Here is a 16,830-nt window from a genome sequence, read left to right on the forward strand (position 1 = left end):
TAAACCAATTTTAGTATGGTTTGAATGATGGTGTCATCACCAAAATTCATGCTGAAATTCAATTCCTATATTAAGAGGTATGGCCTTTGGCTAGTGACTGAGTCATAAAAATTCTATCTTCTTGCTCTATGTCTTTTTCTAGAGAGGCATGAATGTTTATTCACCCCAGACAGGACAATGATTACAGACAAAATAACTCTGCCCAAGTATAGTTTAGCAAACCAGTGAGTTTGTAGGATTTGCTTACAGAAACATAGGTAAGAAGTTACCTGCAGAAGCATAGGTAAGGAGTTACCTGCAGAGGCATAGATAAGGAGTTACCTGCAGAGGCATAGGTAAGGAGTTACCTGCAGAGGCATAGGTAGCTCAAAGGCATGACAAGAAAGCCCACCCCATCAATGATGACTCACAAAAGCTGAATCTCTGAAGTTCCCTGCTCAACTTCCAAGCAGCTCCTCTTCCCTAGCAACTGCTTACTGCTTATGCAACCTTGCAGACAGGCCTTTCTGAGCTTCCTGGGTCTTACAAGTTCTGTGAGCCTTATAAGTCTCATTACCTTCTTATGAGTATCCTCCTCTCTCAAGGAGGGACTGTTGGAATTTGGAGGAAATAAATAAATAAACGTGTGTGTGTGTGTGTGTGTGTGTGTGTGTGTGTGTGTGTGTCTTGAATATGAAAGCACAGACTAAGATCTGTTAGTTTGGAGTAATAAATCCTGCATGAAAATGTCATGTAAACAATTTGATTTCCTAATCTTGCACTCCTGGGAGAAATTCATATTAGAACAATAATTTAGACCTATACATATATTGATGTGTTTTATGTATGGTATCAGTGTGAACACTGAATTCCAGCAAAGACAAAAAATAAAATGTAAGCCATGCAGAAGCATGTAGCCGGAACTTTCTCTGGTCCTGCCTTGCCTAGCAGTCTGGATGAATCTCTCCCATCCTCAGTCCCACAGTTGCTTATAAAATAATCACTCAGAGGCTTATATTAATTACAAGCTTGTATGGCTCAAGCTTCTTGCTAGGTAGCTCTTTCATCTTAAATTAACCCATTCCTATAAATCTATATGTTGCCATATGGCCATGGTGTTACCTGTCTGCTGACATCTTGTTGCTCTTTCAGTGGCAGGCCTGGGTCTCCTGCCTATCTCTTTTCTGTATCTCTCCTTGGATTTCCTCCCTGCCTCTAAGCTGCCTTGCCATAGGCCAAAGCAGCTTATTTATTAATCAGTGGGAACAACATATATTTACAGCATGCAGAAAGACATCCCACAACAGAAGCACATGCCTTGAAATACATAATTACTGTCACTGGCCAAAAGATGAAAGAACAGAAGCTGTGTGTGGAGACTGCTAGGCAGAGTTACTTCAAAGCTCGGGCCAACCACTGACTGACTCTGTATCCTACTAGAAGCAGGTCAATATCCAAGGACTCCTGATTGTAGTCAGATCTAGATTTCCATCAGGATTTTGATAAAGTTATAAAAGGTGTGATAATATTCAAGTTGCCAGATGACCCAAAACTGAAAAGAATAATCTTAATTGTGCTCACTGCAAATTATAACATTTTTAATTAAGCATTTTTAAACAATGAATAAAGCTAAAATTAACAGCAACAAGTAGGAAAGTAAAATTTAGAACTTACAAATCAAATTAAATATTTCAAATGTTAAAAAAAACACTAGTTCTTTAAGAATTCTTTTTATGGGAGGCAGAGGCAGGTGGATCTCTGTGAGTTTAAGGCTAGCCTGGTCTACAGAGCAAATTCCAGGACAGGTTCCAAAGTTACACAGAGAAACCCTGTCTCAAAAAAAAAATTCTTTTTAGACCTAGGAAGTTTACTGACTTCAAACTCTGTGAATCACAGAGTTATAGATGAGAATGTCCTAAATTTTTACTTATATAGGTTTTGTGGATTACTTAAACTACATGAAGTCTAACATATCAGGTCATGAGTAATAGGTTTTAAGAGTCACACTGAATTTGAATATGTTTCAGCTAACTGTGAGAGTAGGGATTGAGGAGAAGGACACCTGACAAGACAGAAACCTGATCAACAATTGCTTCTCAAAGGTAGTTAGGAATAGAGATATCTAACAGGAATATGTCTATAGTACACAGCACAGTTTCTGACAGAGAACAGTGGTGAGTCCTCTCTCCCATAGTATTTAAGCAGTTAACAATTTCTGTAGAGAGGAAGGCAACTTAGAGTTGATATAGTTGACTCTATACAACAACTCACTTAGTGCTCCCCTAGGTAGCACAATTAAATTCTGGACAAGAGTGGAGTTGTTGTTGTTATTTTTGGTCTAGCCTCCCACTATATAACCCTTTTGGTCTAGAACTCATTATATAAACTAGGTTGGCCTTGAACTCACAGAGATCAATGGGATTGTTTCTTTTGATCTGTAATTCTAGGACAAATAGAAATAGACTGCAGTGTTGTGTAGCAATTTCCTCCAAAATAAACCATGTCATCTTAGAGGGAAGATCATTAAGACCTAGGATGTTCTAAATAGAGTTGAAACATTGCATCCTTTGGGGTAACTGTTTAGGTCCCAGGATGTCCTAAACAGAGGTTTCTTAATACTCACAACATAAAAACTGTAAAGCTTCAATAATTCCTTTAAATTGACAAGATATTAGAGTCCCCTCATTCCTCAAGCTGATGTAAGCATTAAGGACTGCTAAACTGGGCAGCTTTGAAGAAACTCAGACAAGCTGAACTGACTAGACAGGGATCGACCAATATGTTTGGAAGAACACTCTCCAACCTCTCCAGATCCTGCAGGTTGTTCAGTATGCTCGAGGTTTCCAGCTCTTATGAGCTGTCACTCATGCTGGGGTGGGCTTTAGTAATGCAGCTGTCTCTGAGTAATTTCTGCTCCCGTAAGTAACTCACCACATTCCTGTAAGTAACCCCAATAAAAGTCATTGATTCACCAAGTTTGACTTTGGTGGTATATGAACTGTGTTCTGTCACTGGTTCCCTTCTGGGGTGAATAAATGTTTATTCATATCTCCCTAGAAACACCCAGAAAAATTCACACAATAGTAATTAATGCAAAAGAATGATAAGTTGTTATAAGGCAACATTACAGAGAGGTCCTTCATAATCCTTCAATTTCAATAATACTGCCACCCTATACATTGATTTACCAAATATTTGCATGCTCCTCAAGCACTCAGATATATTTGGAATGAGGTTGTCAAAGGTAAGAATGAAGCCATTACTTACTCTGGATCTTGATGTAGATATGTCTCTCCACAAAAATACAAATATTTGCCATTTACTCAGCACCTACCATGTGGCACAGTGTAGTGACTTATTTGTTATTTCTCTCAAGAAATCTCTAGTTGTGGGCTGAGTCATACTTCCCGGTTTCAAAAGTTGAAGATGTAATCCCTTGACCTCAGCAAATAATCGCACTTAGAGATAAGGCCTTTAAAGGGTTGATTAACCTAAAAAGGGGTCTATAATCCAGTGTGACTGCTTGTCTTAACAAGAAACAAAAGTTTGAAGTATACAGAAAGACACAGGGGAGGAGTGAGCAGGATGAGATTTGAGAACTCAGTGGAAAGTCAGTCACCTACAAAACAGGGAGAGGGGGAACAAAAGATACAAATGTGTAGACCTCATGACCACGAGCTTCTAGCATCCAGAACTCTGAGAAAAAGATTTTTTTCTTCTTTAAATCACACAATCTGTCATATGTGGTTATGGTAACTACAGAAAACTCATGCGCTCTTTTTAATTGAAAATAGGTTCCTTTCTATTATTCCTGATTATAGTTTTCCCTCTCTCTACTCTTCCCAATTTCTCCACATCTCCCCTCCTCTCCAGATCCACTCCCTTTCTGTGTCTCATTAGAAAAGAACAACCTTCTAAGAGATAACAACCAAACATGGCAAAATAAAATCCTATAAGGTGAGGCAAAAACATTCATATCAAAGTTGGACACAGCAACCCAAGAGGAGGAAAAGAGTCCCAAGAGCAAGCAATAGAGTCAGAGACCCACTTATTCTCAAAGTCAGGAATCTCATTGAAAAAAAAAAAAGCTAATAGCATTAGTATGCACACAGAGGAATTGATATAGATCCATGTAGTCCCTGTACTTGCTGCTCCAGTCTCTGTGAGCTCATATGTGCTTTACTTAGTTGATTCAGAGGGCTATGTTCTCCTGGTGTCCTCCATCACCCCTGACTCTTACAATCTTTCTGCCTCTTCTAACTCAGGATAATCTGAGCTCAGAAGGGAGGAGTCCATTCAGACTCTCTCTCCACATAATATCCAGCTGTGGGTCTTGACATCTGTTCCCTTCTCCTGCTGGAGGAAGCCTCTCTGATGATGACAGGACAAGGCACTGACCTATAAGAAAAGCAGAATATCATTAGGAATCATTTTAATGATCTTTTTAGACCAGCCAGGTTTGGTTTTACCCTGGGTCTCTGGGGTATCTAGTCTCTGGTTCCTGGTTACCTAAGCAGCACTAGGTATCAGTTCCTTCTTGTGGAGTGGGCCTTAAGTCAAATCAGACATTGTAAGCTACTCCCACAAGTTCTGTGCCACAAGTGCCCTACCATATTTTGGAAGCAGGATAGATTGTAAGTCATAGGTTTTGTGACTGGGTTGGTGTCCACATTTCTCTTTCAGTAGCCTATAGAATACCTCCCACACCAAAGAGATTAGAACTTAGGGATGGAGATTCCAGTTAGGCACCAGCTTAACTTCTCCATGTGTAGATAGATGTTTCCTTCCCACCAATTCCCAAATAACCACTCAGAGGCTTAATGTTAATTGCAAATGCTTGGTCAATAGTCAGGCTTGTTACTAGCTAACTCTTATACTTAAATTAATCCATATTTCTTATCTATGCTTGGCCATGTGGCTCATGGCTTGTTTCCACATTTTCTACATATCCTGCTTCCTAGATGACTGGCTGGCATCTCTCCTGACTCCACCCTTCTTCATCTTAGTATCCTCAGTTTGATTGTGCCACCTAACTTTATCCTGCCAGCTTCTTTATTAACCAGTGAGAGTAATACATATTCACAGTATACAGAAGGATTATTTCACAGCATCCACGTTCAATGAGTTGTGTAAATGTCACCCTTGGCAACGGGGCCAATTGTAAGTTTGTAAAGAGTAACCCTTTGTCTTAGGATCAGCCTGGGTTGTTTGTAAATTTTCATAAGCCCTCCTTGGCCAACTACTCAACTGAATGCAACTCAGTCCCTCTGCTGGAAGCCTTGCCTGACTACAAGAATGGTCAGGTGACACTCTGTATCCCCCATTACTAGGAGTCCTCATTAGGATCACCTTGGTAGATTCCAGGAAGTTTCCACAGCACTAGGTTTCCATACCACCCCATAAGGGCCTCCCAATGGCAGCCATCTCTGCCTGTACTCTCTCCCTCCATCTCATCTCTCCCACAGCCTGACCCCTCCCACTCCCATCCCAACCAATTCCTCCCCACCTCCAGTCCATGTATAAAATCTATTCTATTTCCCCTTCCCGGGGATATCCATGAGTCCCCCTTATACCCTTCCTCTTTACCTAACCTCTCTGCATCTAAAGACTGTAGCTTGGTTATCATTTAGTTATTGGCTAATATCCGCTTGTAAATGAATACCTACCATATTTGTCTTTCTATGTCTGGGTAACCTCACTCAGGATGATTTCTTCTATTTCCATCTATTTGCCTGTGAATTTCATTATGTCATTTTTTAACAGCTGAAAAATACTTTATCATGTAAATGTCCCACATATCATTCATTCGTTCTTCTGTAAAGGACAATCTAGGTTATTTCCAGTTTCTGGCTATTATAAAATAAGCCACAGTGAACATGGTTGAGCAAGTTTTCCTATGGTAGAATAAAGCATTCTTTGGATATATGCCCAAGAGTGGCATACCTGGGTCTTGAAGTAAATCAATACCCAATTTTCTGAGGAATGTCTATATTGATTTTCACAGTGGTTGTACAAGTTTGCACTCCCAGCAGCAATGGAGGAGTGCTCCCCTTGCTCCAAATCCTCACCAGAATGAGCTGTCATTTGTGTTATTGATCTTTACCATTCTGATAGGTGTAAGATGGAATCTCCAAGTAGTTTTGATTTGCATTTCCCTGATGGACAAGAATGTAGAACATTTCTTTAAGTGCTTCTCAGTTGTTTGAGATTCCTCTATTGAGAATTCTGTTTAGATCTGTACCCCATTTTAAAATTACATTATTTGGTTTTTTTATATATAGTTTCTTGAGTTCTTTATATATTTTGGATATTAGTCCTCTATCAGATGTGGAGTTGGTCAGAACCTTTTCCCATTCTGTAGGCTGTTGCTTTGTCTGATTGACAGTGTCCTTGCCTTATAGAAGATTTTCAGTTTCATGAGGTCCCACTTATTAATTATTGATCTTAGTGCCTGTGCCACTTGTGTTCTGCTCACAAGGTTGTCTCCTGTCCCAATGGGTAGAGGCTATTCTCACTTTTCTTCTATCAGGTTCAGTGTATCTGGTTTTATGTCGAGGTCTCTGATCCAATTGAACTTGAGTTTTATACAGGGTGATAAATATGGATCTATTTTCATTGTTTTACGTGCAGACAACCAAGTGGACCAGTACCACTTGTTAAAGTGCTTTCTTCTTCCAGTGTATATTTTTAGCTTCTTCATAATAAATCAGGTGTCTGTAGGTGTGTGGATTTATTTCTGGGTCTTCAATTCAATCCTATGATCAATGTGTCTGTTTTTTGTGCTAATACATGTAGTTCTTATTACTACACTCCATAGTATTTCTTGAATCAAGTAGGTGATACCTCCAAAAGTTCAGGATTGTTTCAGCTATCTTGAGTTTTTTGTTTTTTCAAATGAAGTTGAGAATTGTCCTTTCAAGGTCTATAAAGAATTATGTTGGGATTTTTATAGGGATTGTATTGAATCTGAAGATTGTTTTTTTGATAGGATGACCATTTTTACTCTGTTAGTACTACCAACCCATGAGCATGGCAGATCTTTCCATTTTCTCATATCTTCTATAATTGCTTTCTTCAAAGACTTGAAGGTTTTTATCATATAAGTCTTTTACTTTCTTTGTTAGAGTTACTTCAAAATATTTTATAGTATTTGAGGCTATTGTGAAAGGTATTTTCTCTGATTTCTTTCTTAGTATGTTTATCATTTGTATATGAGAGGGCTACTGATTCTTTTTTTAGTTACTCTTGTACCCAGCCACTTTGCTAAAACTGTTTATCAGGTGTAGGTAAAATTTTTGATATCACTTATGTATACTATATCATCTTCAAATAATGATACTTTGACTTCTTTCTTTTCTATTTGTGTCCCCTTGTTCTCCTGCAGTTGTCTTATTGCTCATGCTAAAACTTCAAGTATGTATTGACTATATATGAAGATAGTGGGCAACCTTGCCTTGTTCCTGATTTTAGTGGAATTGCTTTGAGATTCTCTCCATTTAATTTGATGTTGGCTATAGACTTGTTATAAATTGCCTTTATTATGTTTAGGTATGTCCCATGTATCCCTAATCTGTCCAGGACTTCAATCATGAAGGAGTGTTGGATTTCATCCAAGTTCTTTTTGCATCTAATGAAATGATCATGCAGTTTTTTTTCTTTCAGTTTGTTCATATAGTGGATTACATTGACAGATTTTCATATGTTGAACCATCCCTGCATTTCTGGGATGAAGCCTATTTGGTCATGGTGATGATCTTTTTTATGTGTTTTCAGATATGGTTTGCAAGTATCTTATTTTTACATCTATGTCCATAAGGGAAGTTAGTCTGTAATTTTCTTTCTTTGTTGAGTCTTTATGTAATTCAGGTATCAGGATAACTGTGATCTCATGAAATGAATTGGGCGATGTGTTCAAGCATTACCTGGCTAGCCCCTTAAGAACCTTTCCAGTAAGCAGGCAGTACTTGGCCTGCTCAGGGTCAATGTCATCCTACATAGCCCACTTGCATACCCTGTTTGTGCATACACTAAGCCCCCTTTAAGAGGTCGGCCCCACCTACCTTTCTATCTATCTTTCTATCTATCTATCTGTCTGTCTGTCTGTCTGTCTATCTATCTATCTATCTAATTTTCTGTCTCTATCTTTCTCTTCCCACAAGGCTGCTCTGTGCCCACTTTCTCTCTCCCTTCTTTCCCTTCCTTCCCCCAATAAAATCCTCTATGTAAACACTGTCTCACAGTGTCTCTCTCTCTTACCTGCCATGGGGCCCCTTGGCTCCAATGCATCAAGGCTGCCACCTGCCATTTTTAAAATACAACACAATGTTCTTTCTATTTCTATTTTGTGGAATAATTTGAGAAGTATTATTGGTATTAATTCTTTTTTCAAATTCTGGTAGAATTCTGCACCAACAGAAGTCATTGTCATTATATTGGGGAACTGAGACCATTAATATTGAGAGCTATCAATGATCAATGACTGTTGATTCCTGTTATTTTGTATTGTTACTGCTACAATGTGTGTGTGTGTGCGTGCGTGTGTGTGTGTGTGTGTGTGTGTGTGTGTGTGTGTGTTTCCCTTCTTTTGGTTTTCCTGGTGTGAAGTTACTTATTTCATGTGTTTTCATGGGTGTATTTAATCTCCTGAGGTTGGTGTTTTCCTTCTAGTACTTTCTGTAGGGTTTTATTGGAGATACATATGTTTTAAATTTGACTTTAACATGGAATATCTATCTTATTTTCTCCATCTATGGTGATTCAAAGTTTTTCTGGGTATAGTAATCTGGGCTGGCATCTATGGTCTCTTATTGTTTTCAGCACGTCTGTCCAGGCCCTTCTGGCTTTTAGAGTTACCACTGAGAAGTTGGGTGTAATTCTCAATGGATAGCTCTGCCTTTATGTGTTACTTTGTCCTTTTTTCTTTTGGCTTTTAATATTCTTTCTTTGTTCTTCTGTATGTTTATTGTTTTGACTATTATGTGGCAAAGGGACTTTCTTTTCTGGTTCAATATATTTGGTATTCTATAAGCTTTTGTACCTTTATAGGTAAGCTTTTGTACCTTTGCAGGCATCTCCTTCTTTAGGTTAGGAAAATTTTCTTCTACGATTTTGTTGAAAACATTTTTCTGGGCCTTTGAGCCAGGATTCTTCTCCCTCTCTTTCTATTATTCTTAGGTTTGGTCTTTTCATAGTGTCTCAGATTTCCTGGATAATTTATGTCAGGAGTTTTTTCGGTTTAGCATTTTCTTTGACTGATGTATCAATTTCTTGTATTGTAAATCCAGTACCTGAGAGTCTCTATCCAACCTTTGTATTCTTGCCTCTGTAGTTCCTGTTTAAGTTTCTAAATTTTTTACTTCCATAGTTCCTTCAGTTTGTGTTTTCATTATTGCTTCTATTTCCATTTTCAATCTTAGATAGTTTTATTTATTTCCTTTAACTACTTGTTTTTATTTTCTTGGCTTTCTTTAAGGTATTTATTCTTTTCCTCTGATGGTGTGTGTTTTTCTGGATTTCTTTAAGAGATTTGGTCATTTCCTCTTTAAGGACTCCTATCTTCTTCATATAGTTGGCTTTAAGGTCTTTTTCCTGTGCTTCTGCTGTGTTGCAATATTCAGTGACTGCTGCAGTAAAATAGCTGGGCTCTAGTGGAGACATATTGCCTTGGCTGTTACTGATTGTATTCTTATGCTGGTGTCTAGGCATCTGGGTTGGGGATGATTATAAGTCTAGGTGCTGATTTCTGGAATTGATTTTGTTTGGTGTGTGTTTTGTGCCTTGGATTTTGTTTCCTTTCTGGATTTTCAAAGAGTGTGATGGGTGTATGTTACCTGTTTTACTGCCTTGTTGAGTTGGTGTGTTTAATGGGAATGACTGCTGGAACTGGAGGCTAAGATTTAGCCAGGAGTCAGGGGAGGGAAGTTAAAAGGGGATAGTCTGTGGGATCCACAGGAAATATGGGCAGTGGGTGGGAGGCACAGCTGGTGATCTGTTACAACATTAGGGATGAGACTGAAAAATTGGGTCTAGGCAAACAGAGATAGAAGAGAAAGACTGCAGGCAGCCTACCTGCTTTTCTGCCAGGCATGGCCTGTTGCCAACTAATACACTCTTAAAGAAAGCTTAGTTACTGCCTCAATTTTATGGAAAAGTAAACAATGCAGCCAACTGAAGTAATATCCAGAACTCTAAGCAATGCAGCAGAGTTTGAGCACAGGTCCTTCACACCACAGACGGTGAGCTTAACCACTGTGTGATGGTACATTTTGGTTCCCCATCAACCTTTTCCCAGTCGTTGATATAAGTCTGCTTTTTACTGATGAGACAAAATACCTGAGACAATCAACTTAAAAGGAGGAAAGGTGTACTTCTTCTTCTCAGGTTCAGTACTCGATGGTTGTTTGTGTAGTTTGAGATCTGTGTCAGTACAGTACATGATAATGAGAGCACTTGAGGGGAAGGATGATCATCTCATGGTAGCTAGAAAGCAGAGAGATAGAGTCGGGGTGGGTCCCAGTATTCCCTTCAAGGACACATCCAAATAATCTAATTTCCTTTCATTAGACCCTAAATCCTTAAGGGTCCAGCAACTTCCATTTCTCTGGAATACCATCATCTGGGAACCAGCTTTTAATATGTGAGTCTTTCAATGTGTTTCAGATCCGACAGCAGCAGAAAGGGTCTAGAAGAAGTGTCATGAGAGTGAGAGCATGAAAGTGATCCCCCCTCAGCATTTTTCACACTTGGACTTAGCATATCAGTCAGAAACAAACTCACATGTGCTTTTGTACTTTTCTATTGGTCAGTACATGCCTGTAGTCCCAGCACTTGGGAGGTAAAGGCAGAAGGATCGGGAGTTAAGGCCAGCCTCAGCTACAGAGTGAGTTTGAGGGTGGCCTAGGGTACATAAGATTCTGTCTCGTAGAAGATAAATAGATAGATAGATAGATAGATAGATAGATAGATAGATAGATTATAGATAGATAGATAGATAGATAGATAGATAGATAGATAGATAGATGGATGGATGGATGGATGGATGGATAGATAGATAGATAGATAGATAGATAGATAGATAGATAGATAGATAGATAGATAGATAGATAGATAAAACCCAAAATGTTATGTACTTTCTTCCTCTTAAAGCAGGTAGAAAAAACTCACAGGAGTTTCTAAAACTTTGCTTCATCAATCCAGGTTAGTCAGTAAGGTTTGCTACTTTGACATGGAGCTGTTGGTTTTGATATAGCTCATTGATGAATTGTCACATTATTTTTTTCTCATTAAAATAGCTCCTTGAAGATTTTTTGTTATTTCAGGCCCAAAGCTGATTATTAAACTTATCAAGAGTGATTCATTTCCATTATACTGGGTAATATTTTATGATGACTTATTATTCCTATTTTGACTTTTAAATGTATATATTTTTATCAAATTAAGCTAGGGAAATCACACTTTGCTTTGGCCACTAAAATTACCAGAAATGGAAGAAAATTTAATAAAAGTTCTACCATGCCACCTAGTGGCTAGCATTAGAATCGCATACCTAAAATTAAAAAAAAAAAAAAAAAAATGAGCCCCACCACCCCACAGAAGGAAACTGGGAGACCTTGAAACACCAAACTTGAAACATGAACGTCTACTACCTGTCAATCAAAGAAACCATGAAATGTCTGACCATTTGCTACTCTGGAAAAAGTGCAGATCTCACCATACAGAACATTGTAGTGTGACCTGTGACTCACTTATCACTAATGGCTTCTGGAAAATCTGTGGCTTCCTCAGTAGGAAATATCAGGAAGAATCATTTGCAAGTGAGTGACAGTCACACCGGGAATAGAATGGGAAAGGCAAAGCGACGCCTGTGTTCACACCCAGATCCAAACAGTGGGGGCCTATCCAGACACGCCATCAAGCATCGCCTCACCAGGGCCTGAAATCGGAGAGCTATAGGAAAGCTGTGTCATTGCCACTGCCTTTGCTTTTACAGCAGGAGTGTCAGTCAGGAGGTGCTGTTCCTAGGCTGTTCTCCAAGCCTTTTGTTTTCACTTAAATCCCAGTCTTCACATCCTGAGCAGCTAAGGCAGGAGCCCGGCAGTGGGGGGCACCACCTGTAGCACCTGTAGCTGCATTCATACTATCTGCTCTTAAGGAGTGCCTAGGCTGAGGAGAATCTAAACAAATATAAGATTGTGTGTGTGTGTGTGTGTGTGTGTGTGTGTGTGTGTGTGTGTGTTGCAATAATTAACTAATTTCAAACATAGTCTACATCCGTATTTGATATTTGGAAAGTATAATTATTACTATTGCTGAGAAACAAAACTGACTCAATCTCATGGGGATGTTCATACGGTAAAGCTGAGTTCTTCACGCCTGATTCTAAAAGGATCCTAGAAACTTCACCTCCAGTTTTCCTTCTAGCTGAGAACTTCCCACTTGGAACATGTAAAGTTCCTAGAAGAGTGTGTGCCTATATTCCTAGAATTACTGAATCATTGACAGTTCTTAAAGGAAGCTGATAGAGAAACCTATTACTATTGTTTGCAAACATTGAGTGTATGGCTAGATCTGGTGGGATTTAAGACTCAGGATTGATAAGATGTGAATCTTTGACTCAACCTTTCCTTTTTTAATGGGAATGAAATTTGAGACAGAAGGAAGCATTTCTCTTTACAGTAAGGAAAACCAAGTTAGTAAAAGCCCTAAAGACTTGTACTTGGGAATCACTTAAATTCACAGTAAATTAGAAGTCACTGATAATATTTTAAGGTTTGTTTCAAAGAAAACACACAAAAAAGGATGTGGGGAGCCTAGAAATAGAAAAGGATGGGTCCCATAGAACTAAAAGGTAGGGGCTCTAAGGATAAATTCTATCAGCTTCACAACTGTGTTCCACATTTGTAGATGTTAAAAATGAGTTTCCTGGAACCAATCTACAACAATTAGGTTATATTTTGAATAAAAATGGGATTTCCTACACCTCAATTCACGTCTCCAGAATCTTTACACAAATATTTAACACAATTTTTAGGCAGCACGGAATTTCTCATTATTTCTCATTATCTAAATGATAATTTAGATAATTTCTCATTATCTAAAATGAAACCATTTCTACCAATCTTATTTCACACATCAGCCCATTCACTCAGTGTCTAGCACTGGTCCCTGGTGAGAAGAGAGTAAATAGTACAGGCATATTGACCTCAGAGTGCTCAGGGGGTGATGCCTGCTGTGTGGGTGGCCAAGAGGGAGTGGAGAAGCCTCTTGAGCTTCTAAGCCTTTGTCTAAAACACAAGATTGACTCCTAGCCTCCTATGGGAGTTGGAAGACTTAAACAGAAAAACAAAACAGTAAATTTTAATATAATTATTAAATATTAACACAACAGTCATGTTTATGTTTCAGCAGGCACTCTACTCTCACTAAACTGTAGAAAAGGAAAAAAATCCTGCATGCTTGGTATTAATCTGTGCACTGGGCAACTCAGATCCTACACAGTGCCAGGGGTAGGTATACTGATATTCCTGAGAGAGGTGTCTCTCTGAGGTTTGAGTGTGAGAATATGGCTGTCTAGCAGGCAGATTGGTTCAGCAACTCTGCTTTCTCCCAAGAACCATGGCATATGTGACCCACATCTTGTTTCAGCCTTTTACTGATGACCAGGTCAATAGGGAACAGGTACAGGTAGTCTTGGACTCTGCCCTGTAGGCATTGTTTGACAAATTTAACTAGTACAGCCATGCTGGAAATTTCGTGGAATCATAGAAATGGGAAATCAAATCTAAAAATTCTGTGATGGGGTGAATGACATAGTAGCAGCATTCATGATCCCATAATACCCACTGCTTTCCAGAGAGACTGCAAGAAAATCTGGGACACATTACTTGACTAGCATGACAAAGCATCCAAAGAGATGAACAAGGTGACTGAAAGAAGCTGCAGGGAAAGCTGGAATGCCTACAACCATCCCCCAGGGGAATGGAATAGAAAATGTCAGCCATACAGAGCTTGCCACCAACCTTTTCTTGTACTGCCCAGAGAATAAGGCTTAAAAAGAAAGGTACCACATGTGCTTGTCAGGTTTTTGTCCGAATGGCACAAGCTAGAGTCATCTGGGAAGAGGGAAGCTCAATGGGAAAAAATGCCTCCATCAGACGGACATGTAGGAAAAATCCATGGGGAACTTTCTTATCTAATGATTGATGTGAGAGAGTCCAGCCCGCTGGGGGCAGTGGCACCAATGGTGTGGTGGTTTCAACAAGAATGGTCCTCATAGGCTCATATGTGTGAATGCTTAGTCATCAGGGAGTGGCTCTTACACACCTCTTACAGCGTTTAGAAACACTTTGGTCTCTAAATTAAAATTATCAACAAGTAAAAACAAGAGTCAAATGATTGTTTTGACACCTAGAGCAGCAAATGTAAATGTCTTTAATATATTATGTATGTACTTATTATTTCAAGAGAATTTTTGAATCTGTGTATAGTATTTTTCAGTCCTACTTTACAAATCCCTATGCTGTTGAAAACAGAGGAATTTATAAAGGATTCGGAGGTGTTGTTGGAGGAAGTCTGTCACTGGGACTGGGCTTTGAGGTTTCAAAAGCCTACACCAGGACCAGTGTCCTTCTCTTGGCCAGGAGATTAAAGTGTAACTCTTAGCTACTTCTCCAGCACTATTCCTGTCTGCATGCCGTGCTCCCCACCATAATGGACTAAACCTCTCAAACTGTCAGCAAGCTTCCCAATTAAAGTATTTCTTTTATAAGAGTAACTTAGTCATGGTGTCTTTTCTCAGTAATAGAACAGTGACTAAGACACCTGGGCAGGTGGTCCTGGGTGGTATAAGAAAGCAAGCCAGCCGGGCGGTGGTGGCGCACGCCTTTAATCCCAGCACTCGGGAGGCAGAGCCAGGCGGATCTCTGTGAGTTCGAGGCCAGCCTGGGCTACCAAGTGAGTTCCAGGAAAGGCACAAAGCTACACAGAGAAACCCTGTCTCAAAAAACCAAAAAAAAAAAAAAAAAAAAAAAAAAGCAAGCCATGGGGAGCAAGTCAGCAAGGAACGTTCCTCCATGATCTCTGCTTCAGTTCCTGCCCTACTTGAGCTCCTGACTTGGTTTCCCTCAGTCATGGACTGTGATTAGAACATGTAAACTCTTTCCTTTCTATTTTGCTTTTGCTCATGGTCTTTATCACAGCGTTAGAAAGCAAAGGGGGACACTATGACATTCCACAGCAGTGGAGTCAGGATTCCATTTCCAAACCAGTCCTTGTGATATTTACTGTCAGGTCTACTCAATGTTTGCCTTAGAGAAAGAGGCCTTACTCCAATTTACTGCTCAATAATACACTGAAATAAGCCCATACATAAATCCACTGCAAGGCAGATAGAAATTGTAAGGCATTAAGTAAGTAAACAGTGCCCTGAGCTACACAGAAGAAAAATCCCACTGAAGAAAAAAAGCTTTGTGATTTTAAAGGCCACAGGAAGCATCCCCGTGGTCCCTCTGTCCTTTCATTCCATAGAAACTATACTGGGGTTTCAAGTGATGGCTCTTACAGCATTTGGAAACACTTTGGTCTCTAAACTGAAATTATCAGTGAGTAAAAACAAGAATGTACAAACTGTCAAATGCCTGTTTTGACACCTGGAGCAGTAAATGTAAATGTCTTTAATATATTATGTATGCATTTATTATTTCAAGAGAATTTTTTAATCTGTGGATAGCATTTTTTCAATCCTACTTTACAAATCCCTACGCTTTTGAAAGTAGAGAAAGTTGGGCAGTTTGTCACTGGTAATGAAAGGCAGCTGGTTAATGAATACACATGCAACCAACCTTCTACAAGCTACAAGTGCATGTCTAATATGACCCATGGTCACAGACAAAGATTTTGTACTTCTGCCAATATTGCCAAATAACCTAAATAAAACTGAATTTCAGCACATACACACAAAAAAAGAAAAGAAAAGAATGAAGGAAGAAAAAAAAAGAGAAAATTCACAGTGGCTCCTCTCTGAATTTCTATATCTGAAAACGTCCTAATGACTTCTATCAAAGAAAGTCACACAGAAAAGGGGGGAGGAAAAAGTTAATGCAAGACGCAATGCTTTTTAAACACATAATAATGGAGTGGACAAATGTGCTTGCAACAAAGCCTAACGGCCTGAAGTTCCAGCCCTAGAACACACATGGCAGAAGAACATTGAGTCCTGGGAGTTGTCCTCTGACTCCACAAACATGTGCACACACAAACACATAAATAAATGTGAACAAAATAATTTTGTGGAGAAAAAAAATAATGTAGTCGTTCTCAAACACATCATAAAATAGAATGACTTCATCATACAGATTTCATTTCCCTAAGTTCAAATCTGTATGAGAAGGGTTGAACCCTAAGCCACAGCTGCCAGAACCAGGGTACCTGACCATAAAACAACCTCTCACAGACAGCATTGTTTGGTTGGCAAAGCAAGTTCTAAATGTTTACTGTCTTTAGCATTTGTGTTGAGTTTCCATGATCTAATTGAGATTCCGTCCAAATGTTTTAATAGAAAGTCATATTTCAAGTAGTCCAAATGTTCCTCTCTGGGGAAACCTGGGCAAGGCTCTGGGAACTGTTGATGTAAATGTTGTGTCTTCCTGCTTAGAAGAGGACTAATTGTCTGCTTATCTATTTTGGGTCTTATCTCCTGGGTTGGTCTAACAGGTCCCCATTGATTAGTTCTCCTTTATTAGCACTTTCTGCTAGTGAGCTCACCTGATAGCTGAAAGAGGAATAGTGAAATGGATGTCCCCACAGAGAGAGAAAGTCTCTCTCTTATTAACATTTTAAATAAGAACAATTATC

General features: G+C 39.1%; 1 protein-coding gene across 1 annotated transcript in view; it reads left to right on the forward strand.

The window, feature by feature from the left end:
- Cngb3 (cyclic nucleotide gated channel subunit beta 3) overlaps positions 1-16,830 on the forward strand; it is a 175,834-nt gene that overhangs the window by 117,913 nt on the left and 41,091 nt on the right. The window lies entirely within an intron of this gene.

The sequence above is a fragment of the Peromyscus eremicus genome, chromosome 2, assembly GCF_949786415.1.
Source record: "Peromyscus eremicus chromosome 2, PerEre_H2_v1, whole genome shotgun sequence".
Taxonomy (NCBI): domain Eukaryota; kingdom Metazoa; phylum Chordata; class Mammalia; order Rodentia; family Cricetidae; genus Peromyscus; species Peromyscus eremicus.